Source organism: Rana temporaria, chromosome 1 (assembly GCF_905171775.1).
Source record: "Rana temporaria chromosome 1, aRanTem1.1, whole genome shotgun sequence".
NCBI classification, from domain to species: Eukaryota; Metazoa; Chordata; class Amphibia; order Anura; family Ranidae; genus Rana; species Rana temporaria.
In genome coordinates this window covers 18,361,136-18,377,503 of record NC_053489.1, presented here as the reverse complement: position 1 = coordinate 18,377,503, position 16,368 = coordinate 18,361,136, and the positions used below count along the sequence as shown (strand labels likewise).

Sequence of the window (16,368 nt, the reverse complement as noted above, 5' to 3'; positions counted from 1 at the left end):
ATCAGGTGGACTGATGAGAAGCGTGCAGTGGCCCAGTGCTTCCACAGCCAGCAAGTGGTGGGCCTGCCTGGCTTTGACTCCGATGAGGCCGTGAGGACAGGTACGTTTTTTTTTTCTATCTGGCGAGTAGTATGTGTGGGGGGGGGGGGAATATGTGCCAAGTGTGTGGATCCTTCAACCTGTGTATGTTTTGTGTCATCCACAGATGGCCAGGAGAGTGCTGGGCCATCTGGCCAGTCTGCTCCATCCCCCGGACATCAGGCTGCTGAAGAGCCCCAAGAAAGGCAGGAGGAGGGAGGTTGAGGAGGATCAGATTGACATTGCCAGTGAAATACTTTGGCTTTTGGATGAGGCTCTCCCTGTGGCTGCCAGCAGTCAGGCCTCCATCAGGGGTAGCCCCTCCCACTCCTCCCCCAACAGGGCTCCCCCCAGGGGGCTCCCCTCCTCCCAGGTCACAAGCCTCATCTGCAGGCAGGAAGGCCACCCAGAAGACAAGGGGGCAGCTTTTATAAGGTGTAACTTTCCGCCGGGAAAACAGCTGATGCGCACACGGCGTATTTGACTAGCAAATCAATGGTGCGTCTAGCGTATTTTGCGCCCCAAGATGCGCCGGTGTAATCGTTTTACGCCGGACGGAAAAAATGGTTTTCAGGCATATCTCGTTTTGAGGATACGGCGCATAGATACGCACGGCACATTTTTCAATTATGCCGCGCATCTCTAGATACGCCGTGCTTTGTGAATCTGGCCCTGTGTTCATGACATTTGAGTTCCTCCACACCAAACTTATCAATCCATGTCTTTATGGAGCTGAATTTGTGTCCAGGGGGACAGTCATGCTAGAACAGAAAAGGTTGAAAGAAAACTATTGCCTACATATACTGTAGAGCAGGGATGTCAAACTCAATTTCATTGTGGGCCATTTCAGAATTATGGTTGCCTTTAATGGGCCAGTTGTATCTGGGGTGTGCTATGTACAGAGCTCAGGGTTAAAGAGTGTGTTACATAGAGAATGCAGAGATCAGGATTACACTATGTACAGAGCGAAGGGTTCAGGGGAACACTATGCACAGTGTGCAACCTCACTTCACTGTGCTGTAGAGGGATGACTAATAATAGAAGGAAGACTGAAGCTGTTTCTGGTCCTGCTGGTACTGGATTGCACTTGCACTGGCTGGTGATCTGGAATCTTTCTTTTCTATCACTCTCCAATCAGTTTGTGAGGGCAAAGTGGGGGGCAAGCTGCTATCTTCAGGTGTTGGTTACATTGTGGGATGCTTTGATTGGTCACAGCATTTTTCTGTGATCAGCACTGTCCAATGGACAATGCAGTGACAGTACTTTGCCTGTGCATGCTGGGGGGCGTGTAAGAACAAGAAAAAAATGTAAGCTCCAAAATAGCATCCAATCCTGTGACATCCACCTTCCACCAACTTATGTACAATAGGCAGACAGAAGGCAGTCAATGTACCCAAAAATCATAATTCTGATGATAATGTCATTCATAATGATGATGATGGTAATAATATGACTGAATTTGTTTAATCTGATCTACAGCATTATACATTGAATCAATGTGTTACATTTACATCATTCTCTTCCCCAGCATTGTCCCTCTTGTGTTCAGTTCAGGTTTGAAAAGTAAAATGTTGAGTTTTGGAGAAAACATACACAATAATATTCCAGCACTGGAGGTCAGTATGGCGAATATCTCCACAGCCACCATGTATTTCCCTCTGGTGCTCAGATAGGCCGGGATCATGGCAATCCAGACACTGCAGAACACCAGCATGCTGAAGGTGATGTACTTGGCCTCATTAAAACTGTCCGGTAATGTCCTCACCATGAAAGCCAGAAGAAAAACTCACAGCTGCCAGAAACCCCATATAACCCAACATAGAGTAGAAGCCGATAGCTGACCCTTCATTACACTGAATGATGATCTTCCCAGGATAGGAGTCCATGTCATACTCCTGAAATGGTGGAGAGATGGACAACCAGAGAATGCAATTCATAACCTGAATGGATGAGCAGAATAACATGACTGTATTGGGAAGTTTGACTCCCACCCATTTTCTACAAGAGCTTCCAGGTCTGGTGGCTTTAAAAGCAATGAAGACCATGATGGTTTTGGCGAGGATAGAAGATGCTGAGATGGTGAAGGGAACTCCAAAAGTGACTTGTTGCAGCATACAGGTAATATCCACAGGACGGCCAAGGAACAGGAATACAGAAAGGAAGCTCAGTATGAGGGAGAGGAGCAGAATGAAGCTGAGGTTCCGGTTATTGGCTCTGACTATGGGAGTGCTCCGAAACCAAACAAATAGTCCAAGTATAAGGAGAGATGTTGTAGCAAATATGACTGAAGTTATAGAAAAAAATAAAACTAGAATGTCCTCCTCGTATGATAAATACTCATTGACCTTGTCACTACAAATAGTTTTAGCTTTGTTAGGCCATTCATTTTCAGGACACTTCTTGCAGAGTTCACTGTCTGTAGAGTAAAAAGCAGTGAAAATAACATTAGGCACGGTAGCTATTTGACAGTATTAAATATTTTTTTCTGTATTTTTCCTTAACCCCTTGACCTCCAGAAGATTAACCCCCCAGGCCATTTTTTGATCACATCTGCATTTTTTTGTGCTATAAACAAAAAAGACCAACAATTTTGAAAAAAATCAAAGACAATTTACTTTCTGCTTTTCAATAAAAGATGTTTAAAAAAAAAAAAAAAAAAAAAAATTCATAAATGTTTGCCAATATGTATTCTGATAAAAAATTTTGGTAAACAAATAAATAAATATCCCAACAAGTCTATATTGATTGGTTTATGTGAACTGTGATATATAAACTGTGGTATATATTTTTATACTAGTAATGGTGGTGATCAGCAATTTATAGAGGAACTGTGATATCATGGCGGTCAATCTGACACTAACTGACACAATTGACACTTTGCGGAAACCAGTGACACTAATACTGTAATCTGTGCTAAAAATATGCACTGTTACTGTACTAATGACACTGATAACAAAGATTAAAGCTGTGCTGCATATGCACTAGTGATACCTCATATTGGTGACCAATAATCAATAAAATAAATCTAAATGAAAAAAAAGAAATAGTGAAAAAAAGTCAGCATGGAGCTGATCAATACCTAAAGTAAAAAATACTGTGATATGTGACACTGGAAAATTGATAATACTGTGAATACAATGCAACATCACCAGTGCTATAAAAAAAAATATATATATAAATATATATATATATATATATATATATATATATATATATATATATATATATATATATATATATATATATATATTAAATAAATGATGAATAATGTTCCAAAAACCATGAACAAATACAGTCCATTCAAGGTAGCATATCCGTGACTTCAAAACAGATTAATACCCAGGAAGAAGTGCCAAGAGATTCAGATATATTTCCTCCACCTCTTATTACCAATCTTCTTACCAACTTGTGTGGATGTCACTGGCTGGGAAGGGGTTAAACATCAGGGGTGATAAAAGGGTTAGTCCTAATTGGCTCCATACCACAGCGTTCTATCTCCCCAGACCAGCGGCTGGGACCTCCGAAATGGTCAGCCTCAACAAAGGGGGGAGTCGTCCCCAAAAGCTGACAGCATTTTTCCCCACGGAGCCCAGGCAACACGGTGCGGGCGCTACGTCCACGCCGGCATCAGGAGCATGGTCCCAGCCTGTTCAGCAAGGGAAATCAACAAAAATAGAAAGCTCATCTAAATCCATAAACTTTTCACCATCCACACCCTCGTCTGGGAGCCCCGAGAAATCCAGGTTCAGGATGGATGCAGCAGATGCCGAGGTGAGCTCTCTACATGCCCCAGGGGATGACACCAGTGAGGACACCAGGGAGTAGGGATGAGCCGAACACCCCCCTGTTCGGTTCGCACCAGAACCTGCGAACGCACCAAATGTTTGTGTGAACTTTAGAACCCCGTTAAAGTCTATGGGACTCGAACATTTGAAATCTAAAGTGCTAATTTTAAAGGTTAATATGCAAGTTATTGTCCTAAAAAGTGTTTGGGGACCTGGGTCCTGCCCCAGGGGACATGTATCAATGCAAAAACAGTTTTAAAAATGTCTGTTTTTTCAGGAGCAGTGAATTTAGTAATGATTAGAGTGAAACAATAAAAGTGAAATATTCCTTTAAATTTCGTACCTGGGGGGGGGGGGTGTAAAGTAAGCATGTGAAATAGCACATGTTTCCCATACTTAGAACAGTCTCTGCACAAAGTGTCATTTCTGAAAGAAAAAAAGTAATTTAAAAATCACTCACGGCTATAATGAATTGTCGGCTCCCGGCAATTCAGAGAGAATTCATTAATAAAAAAAAAAAGCGTGGGGGTCCCCCAAATTCAATTACCAGGCCCTTCAGGTCTGGTATGGATATTAAGGGGAACCCCGTCGTCAATTTAAAAAAAAATGACATAGGGTCCCCCCCAAATATCCATTCCAGACCCTTCAGGTCTGGTGTGGATTTTTTTTTAAAAATGGCGTGGAGTTCCCCCAAAAATCCACACCAGACCCCTTATCTGAGCACATTAACCTGGCTGGTCGCAGAAAAGAGGGAGGGACAAAGTGCGCCCCCCCTCTCCTGAACCGTACCAGGCCACATGCCCTCAACATGGGGAGGATGTCGATGGGGACAAGAGCCTCATCCCCACAACCCTTGCCCGGTGGTTGTGGTGGTCTGCAGGTGGGGGGCTTATCAGAATCTGGAAGACCCCTTTAACAAATCCTGTCCTCCCCCTATGTGAATTGGTAATGGGCTTCATTCGGAGACAGGCGGCAGGTGATGCTGCGCTCTGGATTCTGGATGATCTTCTCATTGCTGGACCGGAGAGGAGATCACCCGTCGCTGGATACCAACAACATTGGAGCAGGGAGCCGGGACCGAGAGTGGATTACCACCGCTGGATTTTTGGATTTTTTTATTTTATCAATAAAGGACTTTTTTATATGGTGTGTGTGTGTTTTTTTACAACTATTTACACTTCATTCGTGAAATGGTAGGGGTACAATGTACCCCATTACCAATTCACATAGGGCCAGGATCTGGGGTCCCCTTTGTTAAAGGGGTCTTCCAGATTCTAATAAGCCCCCCGCCCGCAGACCCCCACAACCACCAGCCAGGGTTGTGGGGATGAGGCCATTGTCCCCATCAACATGGGCACATCCTCCCCATGTTGAGGGCATGTGGCCTGGTATGGTTCAGGAGGAGGGGGCGCTCTCTGTCCCCCCCTCTTTTATGTGGCCGGCCAGGTTAACGTGCTCGGATAAGGGGTCTGGTGTAGATTTTTGGGGGAAGTCCACGCCATTTTTTTTTAAATTTGGGGTGGAGTTCCCCTTAAATCCACACCAGACCTGAAGGGCCTGATAATTGAATTTGGGGGGACACCCACGCTTTTTTTTTTAATGAATGAATTCTCTCTGAATTGCCAAGAGCCGACAATTCATTATAGCCGTGAGTCTGGTTTTTAATTACTTTTATTCTTTCAGAAATAACACTTTGTGCAGTGACAGTTCTATGTACGGGAACATGCGCTATTTCACATGTTTACTTTACACCCCCTAGGTACAAAATTTAAAGGAATATTTCACTTTTATTGTTTCACTCTAAGCATTATTAAATTCACTGCTCCCGAAAAAACTGCCAATTTAAAAAAAAAATGCATTGATACATGTCCCCTGGGGCAGGAACCAGGTCCCCAAACTTTTTTAGGACAATAACTTGCATATTAGCCTTTAAAATTAGCACTTTAGATTTCTCCCATAGACTTTAACAGGGTGTTCCGCGGCTTTTCGAATTTGCCGCGAACACCCCAAATTGTTCGTTGTTCGCCGAACAGGCAATGTTCGAGTCGAACATGAGTTTGACTCGAACTCGAAGCTCATCCCTACCAGGGAGGACACCAGGGAGCTGCCAGACTCCATAGATGTGTTTCCCACTTGCAACCAACCAGTTCTGAAAGAGATGTTGGTCTCCTTCAGAAGCTCACTTCACTCAGATACGGTCTCTTATATGCATAAGTTCAGCAGTGAACTAGGCTCCATTTCTGAAAGAGTGTCGCATGTTGTAAACAAGATGGGGGAGTACGCAGTCACTATTAATGATTTAGTTGATGCTAATGATGGAAGGGATGAAGAAATTGAGTTGCTTAAAACCAAAATGGCGGACATGGAGGATAGGAGTAGGAGAAATAACGTAAAGATACGCGGAATATCAGAATCTGTTATGCAGCATGACCTGTGTAGTTATGTGTCTCAGCTATTTAAAACACTCCTCCCTGATTTGTCGTCATTGGACTTTACTGTAGATAGAATACACCGTCTACCAAAGCCCTCATATCTATCTGAGAATGTCCGTAGAGACGTCATTTTAAGGCTACACTTTTACCACACCAAGGAGCAACTGATGGCAGTGTCCAGGCAAAAAGATCAAATCCCGGCGCCATACACCAATCTACGATTCTACGCTGACTTATCGCAGTTTACATTGCAGAACCATAGGAACCTGAACACTCTAACAAAAGCCCTTAGAAACCATAAATTGCCCTACAGATGGGGATTCCCGACAAAACTAATTGTCACTAAGAAGGGAGTGGATTATGTGATGGAATCCATGGCAAAGGGTTTGGCTCTACTAAACTCATGGGAAATAATACCGGATACACAACCACAAAACCAAAATCAGAGTGGACGCTTCTCCCCTAGTCAAAGAATGGCACACAGTCAATCAAAAAAATGCTTGCAACCAACGCTTACCCCTGCTAGAGAAAATGCTCAAACTCACTTACCCCAACTTTCTGAGTGGCCATGTGCCGCACTCAAATTTTGGTTATAACTGTTTGGCTTATGGACTATGTTAGTATGTGTTGTTGTTCAAGAAAAAGTTACTTGTTTTTCTAATTAGTCAGAAACCACTACATTTGTTTGGAGTACCCCTGGGACATACAACAAGAAGTTCCAGTTCGCAAGCAGCACCACCGAACGCGGAGGATCTTGCCATCACGGTCTCAGATTCTACAAATCATAAGTGAGGCCTACACGCCATACACCAATCACTCAGTTTTGAATCCAAATGGTGATAACATTTTTGTCCATTAAAGCTAAAGGAATGAATCACCCGGCAAAAAGAAGGTCATTATGGAAGGAGGCAATCCATCAGAAATGCAACATACTTTGTGTCCAAGAGACTTATTTTTGCACCCTTTCACCTCCTACATGCTCTCACCCTAAATGTCCCCACCAATTCAACACTAATGCTGTCTCAAAATCAAAAGGGGTGATGATTGCAATTAAAGACTTGGTTACTTTCAAGTTACACACAGCAATCACTGACCCTCAGGGCCGCTTCCTGATTATAGTGTGTGACATAAACTCTACCACAAACACAGTGGCGAATGTGTATGCGCCGAACAAGGGTCAAATTACCTTCTTCAATAGGATTATGAAAAAAAATTCAATCTATAAAGAAAGGTCAAGTGCTACTGTGTGGGGACTTTAACGTCACTCCAGACCCATCCATTGACTCCACAGCTACGCCAAAAAGCACACCACCGTCCCTTAAAGAGGCTATGAGATCACGTGAACTGTTCAACGCTTGGAGGTGTCTTAATGCTAGTGAAAGAGACTACTCCTTTTTTTCTAACAGCCACAGGTCCTATAGCAGGATAGACCTTTATTTGGTGGATAAATGGTTACTGTTTAATTGCAAAGAGGCGAAGATTAACAACATCACTTGGTCGGACCATGCCTCGATCACATTGATAGTAAAAGACTCCTCTAACCATAATCCTACATTCATCTGGAGAGCAAATCCCAGATTGTTCCAAAATGGCCCGACCAAGTCTAGAATTAATACTCAAATTAGCGATTTCTTCTACCTTAATTCTCAGTTAGGCCCCATACACACGATAGAATCCATCCGCAGATAAATCCCAGCAAATGGGTTTCTGCGGATAGATCCTATGGTGTGTACACGCCAGCGGATCTGTTTCCGCGGAGAAATCTCCTCTGGGATGGATTCCAGCAGATCGGATATTTGCTGACATGCACAACAAATCCATCTGCTGGAATCCATTCCAACGGATGAATCCGCTCGTCTGTACAGACTCACCGGATCCATCCGTCCAAAGGGATTCCCCACACGCGTCGTAATGATTTGACGCATGCGTGGAATTCCTTATATGACAGCGTCGCGCCCGTCGCCGCGTCATAATCGCGGCGACGGCGCGACACGTCATCGCCAGAGGATTTCCGCACGGATTTCAATGCGATGGTGTGTACACTCCATCGCATCGAAATCTGCGGAAATCTTTGAGAGGATTTATCCGTGGAAACGGTCCGCTGGACCGTATCCGCGGATAAATTCTCTCGTGTGTATGGGGCCTTAGTGTCTGATCCATTTGTTGTATTGAATGCCCATAAAGCTTTTGTAAGGGGGATTCTGATCCAGCAGGGAGCAAGGAACAAGAGGATGAGGCAGCAGCATATGAATCAATTATTATCTAATATTGCAAAGTTTGAGAAACAAAACATGGCTCACCCATCCTTACACACCACATCGCAACTTACGTAGCTCTGCACCGATCTGAGATTATTGTTTCTTGAGAATTTTGAGAAGGACTCTAGAAGACTTAAGTTAACATATTACACAAGTGGCAACAGGGCAGGAAAACTGTTGGCCAATAGACTCAGGGGCCACATACACAAAACACAAATCCCATATATAATTCATCCCATAACAAATACTTAACAGCACCATCCACAAGCCATAGCGGATGCTTTTAGTCAGTATTATGGATCGCTTTATAACCTCAAAAACAATCCCACAACACCGCAACCAAATTCCACACGTGCCAAACACATCAAGTTCCTCGTCGAGTTCAGTGTGGAAGCCGCCGACTTTCCTCATTGAACAACGAGGAAATAGAGACATGTTCTCTTTTCGGCCCGACGAGTTCCTCGTCGGCTTCCTCGCTGAAAAGTGTACACACGACCGAGTTTCTCGGCAGAATCCAGCTCCGACCAAGTTTCTGGCTGAATTCTGCCGAGAAACTCGGTCTTGTGTACGGGGCCTTATAGACTCATTCCTGAAAAGTGCAGAAAGACACCATTAGTAATCATTAATTTCATACAATTTAGGGAGATGTTCAGCCTGCAAAGTGTAAAGTGTGTAGAGAATCACTTTAAAGGGCTTTAAATGTTTTCATTTTCTAATTCAATATCAGAATTTATACTTATAGAAATATAAAACTTACCAAATTGGTTTGATATTTCTCCTTCTGAACACGGAGCACAATTATAACAACATGGGTGATATCCTTCTCTTACAGATTTTCTGAACCCTGGAAGACATTCTTCAGAGCATTGACCTCTTGGGACCTGAGATAATATAGAAGGATATGAACTATTCAAGAGCAAAACTACAGATATAATAGTGTCTGGAAGTCAAGCTCCTGATGTTTACAATGATGCAGCATGTACAGTATACCTTGGTGGAAACACATGGACCATTCCAGAAGGTGGCCCTTCATTAGTCTGGATACCACAGAATATGTTCTGATCCAGAAGACAGAAATAGACATCTAGGAGTGCTAGCAGAATCCTTTCATTAGAAAGGTTACAGCAACAAAACTATCAGTACGAACATAAACACTAAAAAAATGTATGATGCACTACATGGTTTTGGTAAATCTGAAGACAAAAATCTGCAGAGAATTGAATAGTGTGTATGGGGCTTAATGGTGTTTATGGGGTCAAAAGAAATCCAGGTAGCTCCATGTTTTTTTTTTTATGTATATTCAGTAACTGCACATTTCTGATTGGTGGAATTACTACTCTAAACTGTTTTTTTTTCCTTCTGTTTAAAGCCTGATGAATTCCGAACGTCTGAGTAGAATCTGGCCATGGATAATACTGGCCATCATTCCACTCCAAAGTCTAGAAGATGTTTTGTAGTTCATCCACTTCTTCGGTTATGTAGAGTGATGGGAACATATCCCGGCATTTATATCCACACATCCAGACCTGACACCTTCATCTAATCACCATGGAATGAGTCAGGGCAGATGTTGGCCGTCTATGAACAGGATGGGGGGAGGGGGTTAGGTTTTGTCTGGAGATGGGCTTGATGCCATGTACACACAATCATTTCTCAGCTTGGAAAAAAATGTTTTTCAGCCTCTAGAAAAAACAAAGTTTTTTCCAACTTCATTATTAACCACTTAAGACCCGGACCAATATGCAGGTAAAGGACCAGGCCCCTTTTTGCGTTTCGGCACTGCGTCCCTTTTACTGACAATTTCGCAGTCGTGCGACGTGGCTCCCAAATAAAATTGGCGAACTTTTTTTCCCACAAATAGAGCTTTCTTTTGGTGGTATTTGATCACCTCTGCGGTTTTTATTTTTTGCGCTATAAACAAAAATAGAGCGACATTTTTGAAAAAAATTCAATATTTTTTTACTTTTTCCTATAATAAATATCCCCAAAAAAGATATAAAAAAACTTTTTTTTTCCTCACTTTAGGCCGATACATATTATTCTACATATTTTTGGTAAAAAAAAAATCGGAATAAGCGTTTAACGCTTGGTTTGCGCAAAATTTATAGCGTTTACAAAATAGGGGATAGTTGTATGGAATTTTTATTAATATTTTTTTTTACTACTAATGGCGGCGATCTGTGATTTTTTTCATGACTGCGACATTATGGCGGACACATCGGACAATTTTGACACATTTTTGGGACCATTGTAATTTTCACAGCAAAAAGTGCTATAAAAATGCATTGATTATTCTGAAAATTACAATTGCAGTTTAGGAGTTAACCACTAGGGGGCTATGTAGGGGTTAAGTGTGACCTCATGTGTGTTTCTAACTGTAGGGGGTGGGGCTGGACTTGTGACATCACTGATCGTCTTTCCCTATATCAGGGAACAGACGATCAGTGACACTGCCACTGTGAAGAACAGGGAAGGTGCGTTCTACAGCTCCTGTGACCGAACCTGGGACTCCGGCGGCGATTGGGTCCGCGGGTCCCGTGGTCACTGCGCTTCAGACCGCGGCGCGCGCGCCCCACGGCTGGGCACTTTAAGAGGACGCCCAGCCGTGCCATTCTGCCGACGTACATCGGTGTTAGGCGGTCCTTAAGTGGTTAAAACGACATTGCCCACACATGATCGTGAAAAGAAAATGCTCTAGCAAAGCGTGGTGACGTACAACACGTACGACGGCACTATAAAGGGGAAGTTCCATGCGGATGACGCCACCCTGGGGGCTGCTTTTGCTGATTTCATGTTAGTAAAAGACGATTCGCACTTTTCAGTCTGTTACAGCGTGATGAATGTGCTTACTCCATTATGAACGGAAGTTTTACCAGAATGAGCGTTCCCGTCTCATAACTTGCTTCTGAGCATGCGCGAGTTTTTCACGTCGTTAAAGCCCACACACAATCATTTTTTACAACTCGAAAAAAGACATAGTTTAAAACGTTGTTAAAAAATAGAGCATGTTCCAATTTTTTTTTTCGTTTTTCAGAACCCGAAAAATGCTCTGAAGCCCACACACCATCATTTAATTGACATTTAAAAAAAACAACGTTTTTTACAACACAAAAACTTTAGAATGTTTCTTGTATAAGTTCTGGATCAGCTTCCTCAGTGTAACTCACCGTGTCTCCTTTCCAGGATATTTGCTCTGGTTTTAGTGTAAGTTGCTGACCCTCTGAAAGGGACCCATCAAAGTGACCCACAATCATCCAATCAGTGATATTTCTACCTTTAATTCTTGTAATCCAATTTACAATTTCCATTGGGCTGGGCAGTTCTCCTTTATCATTAAAAATCATGACCTCTCCATTCTGATCCTTGTACTGGACTTCTTTTACATAGCGGGACAGCTTAAATAATAACAGAAATTATTATAGGTAACAAGTATATAGAACGTTTAGTAATTTTTTGCACTACAGATTGTTTATCTAATTATATCTCGATCAGAGAATGCCATTGGAATCAGATGACCTATTTGCTGAGCATTTATAATCAGATACATTTTATTGGGACTATTTATAAACAATTTGCTTTGCGAATGTGAACGCTTCAGGGATAAAGCAATAATTTTACCCCTTTACAATACACTGGGCTCAGCCTCATCTTGAATATACAGTTCAGTTTTGGTCACCAATCCTCAGGAAAGATGTCATTGAATTAGAGAGAGTTCAGCAAAGGGCAACACAATGAACAAGGAGGACAGAGGATCTCATCTATGAGGACTGATAGATCACAGTTATTCACTCTGGAGAAGAGGCACCTAACACTTTCGTCATTGGGTCCATACGTTGTACAGACCTGATGACTGCAGCCACTGGGATTGTATGTAAAACTGACAGGCAGCCTCCTGCCTGTCAGGTGAGAGCATATGGGCTGTGCTGCTGCCACCTGATCGCTCTCACACCCCTGGTACCGGTGCCCCCCCCCGCCGCTGCACCCCACAATGCTTTCCGGCACTGCTTGCCCATGTGTGGGCCCAAGAGCTGTATGGTGGGTGCTGGTGGCTGGAAGGGAAAAAGAAGAGTGGACACACCCCCCCCGAAAAAAAAGAGGCCCCCCATATATACGCATGCACGAGTGTAAGCGCATTCACCAGGATGTTCTGAAAACGTTGATTGCGATACACATATTACATATTGCCGTGCACGCCGGAGTGAGAGCAATAATTCTAATACAAAACCACCTCCTTAACGCTAATCTGATATTTATATTTTCTGAAATGTCACCTATAGAAAATATAGGGTACTGAAGTTTGATGCCATTTCACGGGCGCACAAAAATTTTAGGTTTGGCATGTTGAGTATCTATTTTCTCGGTGTGACCTTGTCTATATTTTACCCAATTTGGGTAATTTATTGCATTTGTTTGGCTTAAAATTCACATTAGTGTAATTTTTACTGAAATGTCGCGTTTCCTTTACCTTTGTGGTAATATTGTATGACATAAAAGATTGAAACTACAATATTAAATTCTCTAGGATGTCTGATTTTAGAAAATATATAATGTTTGTGTGTTTTGTGTAATCTTCAGGCCTAAAATTATTTTGTAAACGTGTGCAAAAAACACAAAAAATGGTTCTGGTAGCGAAAAGGTGAAAGGGCAATTTCACTTTCATGAGAAAAAAATGAGCAAATAAAAAAATAATATAGTGTATACAATAGCTCAAGTCATATTGTAATTAGAGTTGAGCGGACACCTGGATGTTCGGGTTCGGGTCAGAACCTGAACTTAAAAAAAAAAGTTTGGGAACCCGAACCCGAACCCGAACTCCGAACCCCATTGTAGTCAATGGGACACGGACTTTTAGAAAAAAAAAATGCGCGGAGGTCCCCGCAAATTCAATAACCAGACCCTTTAGGTCTGGTATGGATATTAAGGGGAACTCCGCCGTCAATTTAAAACAAAAATGACGTGCGGTTCCCCCTAAATATCCATAACCAGACCCGTTATCCGAGCGCATTGACCTGGCCGGCCACAGAAAAGAGGGGGGGACAGAGTGTGCCCCCCCTCTCCTGAACCGCACCAGGCCACATGCCCTCAACATGGGGAGGATGTCCCCATGTTGATGGGGACAAGGGTCTCATCCCCACAACCCTTGCCCGATGGTTGTGGGGTATGCGGGCGGGAGGCTTATCAGAATCTGGAAGACCCCTTTAACAAAGGGGACCCCCAGATCCTGACCCCCCCTGTGTGAAATGGTAATGGGGTACACTGTACCTCTACCATTTCACGAAGGAAGTGTAAAGTCTTGTAAAAAAACACACACACACACCGTAGAATAAAGTCCTTTATTAATAAAAAAAAAAGAAAAAAACTCCAGCGGTGATAATCCACTCGTTCCCGGCTTCCTGCTTCAACGTTGTCCTGATCCTGCGACGGCTGCGGGTGATCTCCAGCGATGAGACGATCCTGCGACGGCCGGGTGATCTCCGCTCCAGCGATGAGAAGATCCATCCGGAGCGCAGCATCGCCGACCTCCTCCTATCGCTGGACACAGCCCAGCGAATGACATGCTGAAGCTGTGACATTACTTATATAGAGGAGGCAGGGCCACCCGTCACATGACCCCGCACCCTCTGACGTACCCTCTGCTACATCACTGGGGAAGCCCATAGTCTTCCCTCTTCCTGGGCTTCCCCCGTTAGCCATGAATAAGCACTAGTCTTGTGCGAAACGTTGGCTGTTCCCCTGTTCCTGTTTTATGATTTGGTGATTTAAATAAAAGACAACCTGCACGTTTTTTTTGGAGTGCGGCTATCCATCGTTCATCTACTTTTAATGCTTGCCCAGTGCACTGCCAGCACCCTTGGAATCCTGTTTTAAACGTGTGACCATATAGCAGACCCACCTAGAGCGGTGACTATCTTTCTTGGGGGTCCCCTTTGTTAAAGGGGTCTTCCAGATTCTGATAAGCCTCCCGCCCGCATACCCCCACAACCACCGGGCAAGGGTTGTGGGGATGAGACCCTTGACATCCTCCCCATGTTGAGGGCATGTGGCCTGGTGCGGTTCAGGAGAGGGGGGGCGCACTCTGTCCCCCCCTCTTTTCTGCGGCCGGCCAGGTCAACGCGCTCGGATAACGGGTCTGGTTATGGATATTTAGGGGGAACCGCACTTCATTTTTATTTTAAATTGATGGCGGGGTTCCCCTTAATATCCATACCAGATCTGAAGGGTCTGGTTATGGATATTTAGGGGGAATCGCACGTCATTTTTTTTTTAAATTGACGGCGGGGTTCCCCTTAATATCCATACCAGACCTAAAGGGTCTGGTTATTGAATTTGCGGGGACCTCCGCGCATTTTTTTTTCCCGAAATCCGATCCCGGACCCAAACTTTTTGCAATTATTCAGGTTCGGGTCGGGGTTCGGGAAAAACCCAAAGTCCGTACCGAACCCGAACTTTACAGTTCGGGTTCGCTCAACCCTAATTGTAATTTAATGTTATTAAAAATTACCTTTTCTCTTCAATCTGCAGCTCTGTAATGTTCTGTAACCTGCAATATGGCCACCTGGAGGCATTCTTGTGTAATTGGCTCATTGATTCTCCCAGAAGTAAAATACAAATCAGTCAGATACAAAACAAATAGACAAGAGAGTAAAAGGTCATAGACATATAATGATTAGTCCTCATGTGGATCTCTATAATCCTCGTCTGTCTGGGGGGAGGGCCAACCTGCAGCTGTGAAATTCCCTGATGACGTGGATTAGCGAGGAGGTTAAGTTACAATGAGGCGACCCGGGTTCTGGAACCAAGCTGGAATCTGATGTAACATCAGGTGAAGGCGGTGGGTGGTAATGCGTTTCAGATCATACACGGCTCCTTTCTCAGACCTATGTTCATGCTTGCCTAGAGGACTTATAAAAAGGTGAGTGGGGAGAGGGGAGGGGTATGTGTCTGCTGATAGAAGGAGGGAAGAGGGGCGGAGTGTAGACCTGTGGATTGGATGGATCTGGAGCCAGGGTTATGTACCTGGGTTTCGACCGGGATGTAGTCTGTCAAGGGCATATACATTGAGATCACATTGTAGAAATTAGAGAGATTCGTGATACAAGTCTGGATGCAGCTCTGGGGCATTGGAAGGTGGTGAAGAGTATATATGAGCCAGTGTTTAATGAAATATGGTATTAATATTAAAGTGCAGCATGCTGAATAGGGATGAGCCGAACACCCCCCTGTTCGGTTCGCACCAGAACCTGCGAACACACCAAATTTTTGTGTGAACGTTAAAGTCTATTGGACTCAAACATTTGAAATCTAAAGTGCTAATTTTAAAGGCTAATATGCAAGTTATTGTCCTAAAAAGTGTTGGGGACCTGGGTCCTGCCCCAGGGGATATGTATCAATGCAAAAAAAAAGTTTTAAAAACAGAAGTTTTTTCGGGAGCAGTGAATTTAATAATGCTAAAAGTGAAACAATAAAAGTGAAATATTCTTTAAAATTTTGTACCTGGGGGGTGTAAAGTCAGCATGTGAAATAGCGCATTTCTCCTGCACAAAGTGTCATTTCTGAAAGAAAAAAAGGCATTTAAAACCGACTCCGCGGCTATAATGAATTGTCGGCTCCCGCAATTCAGAGAGAATTAGAGTTGAGCGAACCCGAACTGTAAAAGCTGAAAGTTCGGGTCCAGGTTCGGAGTTCGGGAAAAAAAATGCATGGAGGTCCCCCCAAATTCAATAACCAGACTCTTTAGGTCTGGTATGGATATTAAGGGGAACCCCACCGTCAATTTAAAAAAAATGACGTGGGGTTCCCCCTAAATATCCATAA

General features: G+C 43.5%; 1 pseudogene; it reads right to left on the bottom strand.

The window, feature by feature from the left end:
* Positions 1–1,528: 1,528 nt before the first annotated feature.
* LOC120926309 lies at positions 1,529–2,546 on the bottom strand (annotated as a pseudogene).
* Positions 2,547–16,368: the final 13,822 nt, after the last annotated feature.